Source organism: Trichosurus vulpecula, chromosome 3, assembly GCF_011100635.1.
Source record: "Trichosurus vulpecula isolate mTriVul1 chromosome 3, mTriVul1.pri, whole genome shotgun sequence".
NCBI classification, from domain to species: Eukaryota; Metazoa; Chordata; class Mammalia; order Diprotodontia; family Phalangeridae; genus Trichosurus; species Trichosurus vulpecula.
Window position 1 is genome coordinate 283,571,997 of NC_050575.1, and position 4,378 is coordinate 283,576,374.

At 38.1% G+C, this 4,378-nt stretch overlaps 1 pseudogene; it reads right to left on the minus strand.

Annotated features, from left to right (window-relative positions):
* Positions 1-350: 350 nt before the first annotated feature.
* On the minus strand, positions 351-1,354 carry LOC118844777 (annotated as a pseudogene).
* Positions 1,355-4,378: the final 3,024 nt, after the last annotated feature.

The window sequence follows — 4,378 nt, forward strand, 5'->3', positions numbered from 1 at the left end:
TTTTGTCTTTGGCTGCTGAGTAGCTTCTTTTTAAAGGAAAAATCCAGTTTATTTGTCTTTTGATGACACAGTATGCAAGAAGCCAAGTGTTTCACCTCAGAGATTTCACTTCTATTCCCCTGGAATGTTCATTCCTTTGGCTAAGGAGAAAAACTGAAGAAAGCCGAGCAATGCATACATGACTTAAAAAGTACAAAAAAGCAAATAGCATCATCCTAATGAACACCAATATGACTTATGGTTAGTTGAAAGTTACCAAAAGTTGATTTTATAAAATTACAAGGGGGAAGAGCAGAGAACACTGTTTCTGGCTATTACAACTGCTTTGGTCATCTCTTTCCACATGGCCATTAGTCATCTCCTCCACACAGATACAGGAGTGCCTTCTGGTAGTCTCCTTTTGTGTCTTGCTGGAGGGAGTAATACAGAGATTTTCCATATTTCCTCTTGAATTCAGATCTAATTTTCAACATGTCCATCTTACTGTGGGAGACCATGATCCTGATCAGCCCCTTTTTGTGGGTCCCCTTGCCCTTCATGGAATCATAAAATCGGGCAGCAAAATACCAGGGCTTGTTCTGGTTGCACTGGACCAGGTTAAGGAAGGCATTTTCAAGGTCTTCTATGACCTCTTTCTTGATACTCTACAACATGTCATAAGGGCTGTAGCTCTTATGCCTTTCAAATACTTTCTGGAGGTGGCACACACGTCTCTTGGTCATAATACTGATCCATCTAGGACATTGGTTCCCTTCCTTTTCACTCCTGCATCAAAGTGTTCCTGAGCATCTTGCTCAATTAGCTCATAATCAATCACAGAGTCATCCTCTGCCTGTTTGCCCTTTGCCAGGGCAACCATCAATTTGTGGAAGTCACCAGGTGTATATGAAATAATATCCTTCTCCAACTCTGTTGGCTTTGTTAATTTCATAGAGCTCCTTATTTGTCTGTGAGCAAATGATCTCAATGAAGAAATCTTCATCAGTGCCCAGGCTCTTCATGGAGACTTTCATCTCTGAAGCATCATACTGAACAGGTGTCTTCAAAAGGCATGAGGCCCAAAATCACTCTCCAGGTGACCAGATATGACAGATTTCAGTGCTGAAAGTTTCTTTTTGGTCCTTTTCTGATAAGCAAAGGCAATGTCCTGCCTCTGTTCATTGCTGCAATTTGTTCAAATGGTGATGATGGTAACTTCATCCACCCCTTTGGTCTTGCTGTCTGTCTCTACGTTTATAGCATCCCTCTTGGCATCAAAGTTGTTGTAAGCCTTGATGGAGCCATATGCAGGTGTAGAATGATCACTATCCAAACTGAGTTTGCACAAAATTTCATGAATTGTAGGCATCTTGAAAGAAGCTATGCCAAGTGCTGGGAGAGCAGGGAGCTAGTTAGGCTTCAGGCAGAACTGGGGACTGCTTTGGTGGGCTGCTGAGTACCTTTTGAAGTAGATAAAGCCCAGATTCTGAGAGCATTTAATAACCCCCAAACCCATTTCCTTGTCTTTGAAATGGAAATATAATATTTATCCTATCTACCTCCCAGCCTTTTGAGAACAATTTTGTCTTAAATTGTAAAGCATGTCCCTATTTCTGTCAAGTATAACACCCTCTCTCCAGTCACCCAGTTTCCGAACCTTACAGTCATCTTCAATTCCTCAATCTCCCTTGCTCCGTATATCTAATCAGTTACCAGGTTTTGTCAGTTCCACGCGTACAGCATCTTACAGCTATCCCCCTTTTTTCTACTCACATGACCATCACTGCCTTAGTTTAGGCCTTTATCAACTCTAACCTGGACTATTGTAATAGACTTAAAATTGTTGTCCTTGCCTTGTATGTCCTCTAGCCGATCTATCCACTAAGCAGTAACCGAAGTATTTTTCCTAAAGCACAGCTCTGACAATTTCATTACATTACTCAGTAAACTATAACAGCTCCTTATTTTCTTTCATGTCAAATACAAAGTACTCTGTTGGGCATTTATAGCCCTTTACAGCCTGGTTCCAATTTACCTTTCCAGCCTAACTATATGCTACTCCCCTTTTCACTCTCAATAATCCAGCCAGATGTCTTGTTGTTACATGCCACTCCATGTTTCATCAGCATTTCTTTGAATGGTTTGTCCCCCATGCCTATAAGCCTTTCTCTCCTTACTTCTTCACTTCTTCACATCCTTTGTTTCTTTCAAAATTTTGCTCAAGCATTAACTTCTTCATCAAGCCTTTCCTGATCCCCTCCCAGCTTCTGGTACCACTCCCTAAATAATATTCTATTTAATTTTGCAAATAATTATATATGTATATGTTGTCTCTGGAATATAAGCTGCTTGAGGGCAGAAATCACTGTTTCTTTTCTTTTTTGCATATGTATGCTTGGCATGTAACATTTAATCGCTGCTTAGTGACTAGTTTAATAGATAGATCATAACTATAATAAATATTGTACAGATCTCTATGTGCCTCTGAGAACTTTAAGGAAAGGAAGGGTATGGTAAAATAAAGGAGGCAATAACAGTCTTCAATAACTCTTACAGTGGGCAGTTTTGACTAAGTAACAGAAAGGTGATATTGGAATCAGGGAGAAAAATCCAACTCCAGAAGACATTGTTAAAAGAGCAGCATCAGATTGGAGTAGATATTAAATGGAGCTCCCTTGGGCTCCACTCTCAGCACAAATATAACTTGGTATCCTCCTAAATGGCTTGGATGAGATTAAAGAACATTTTAATAGGTTTTCAAAGAAAATCAAGTTGGCAAAGATAGCTAGTAATTTGGAGAATTGAGATTGGAATCCAAAATGCTCTAATGATAAATCAGAGATAAGTCAAAATTATCTGAGTTGGCATTTAATACAGACCATCCCAGAGCCAGAGGAGACTTTGGAAGTCATGATGGTCCATGCCTTCATATTATAGATGAAGAAACTGAGGCTCAGAGAAATGGAGTGACTTGCTCAGTTATCCAGCTGTTGAACATCTGGGGTGGAATTCTAGTCCAAGTTTTTCTCTCTTCAAGTCCAGCACAATAATCATTTTGTCAGGCTGACTTTCCTAATATAAAAGTAAAACTCATGATCAATAGAAAGCCATGTTCTTACTGGCAAGTGTTTCATAATTACCAAATTGAAAAACACTGAGTTGGCAAGAACATTATATATATAGAAAAAAATCTTAGTAAATTAGAATTCTTAGTAAACCACATACTTTAAAACACATTGATGCTTATTGTTTTTATGCCATAGGTTACTCTTGATAGATAACCTCCACATCCACCTCCACTAACATTTAACTCCTCTTTGTAGCTAATAATAATGACGATGATGATAGTAAAATCATGCAATATATTGACCTTGTCTCACAGTTTCTATAACATTCTGTCTCCTGTATTCCTTAACCACAGTTGATCATTAAAATTATTCAGAGTTTATCTTCCTATTAGTTTTCTTTTCATTTCCGTTATTACGATAGTGTTTATTATTCTCTTTTCGTTTGTCATCAGTTCATAGAAATCTTCTGATGTTTCTTTGAATTCCTTAGCTTTGTCATTTCTTACTGCACAATAATACCCTATTATATTCATATGTCCTTGATTGTTTGGCTGTTTTCCCAGCTAATATACACTTGCTTTCTTCCAGTTCTTTGTTACCACAGGAAAAGTGTCATAATGAATATTTTGATATACAGGTGCTTTTCTATCTTTGAGTGCTTTGGAGTAAATGGGATGATTGGATTAAAGGTGGTATATAATGAGTTAGTCACATTCCTTGCAGAATTCCAAATTGTTTTGCTGACTGATTGGACCCATCCACAGTTGCATTGAGTGAATTATATTTAGGGCATAGACTTTTCAAGAATTGAGAGTAAAATGTGACTGTACTGCAATCTGCCATGGTCTTCCACAGTGTACATTTATGCTTTTATCACCAATTACATGTTTCCTTGTGGATAGATAGGCTAAACTCTGTTGAGTAATCTCTTCTAAGAGACTTTGCACAGTCCTGAGGCTCGATGAGATCATTAAAATTTCACATGCAATTAGGAGAATATGGAAGACCTTGGTTTTTAGAGTATCAACCCATGTATAAAATGGGAATAATAATAGCTACTTATTTTATATGGTTCTCGTGAAGCTCAGTAGAGAAAATTCATGTGTGAAAGAATACTTTAAAAATGTTAGTTCTCTAGAAAGTCAGGTACTATTTGTAATTTATGATTTCACTTTTGTGACTTCTCTAGAATATGTCCCCTTCTCTCCACTGACATTGCCACCTCTCTCATGCAGGCTCTTATTACTTCACACCTGGACTATTGCAATCACCTGCTTGTGGGTCTGCCTGCCTCAAGTCTCTCTCCACTCCAATCAGCCACCAAAGTGATT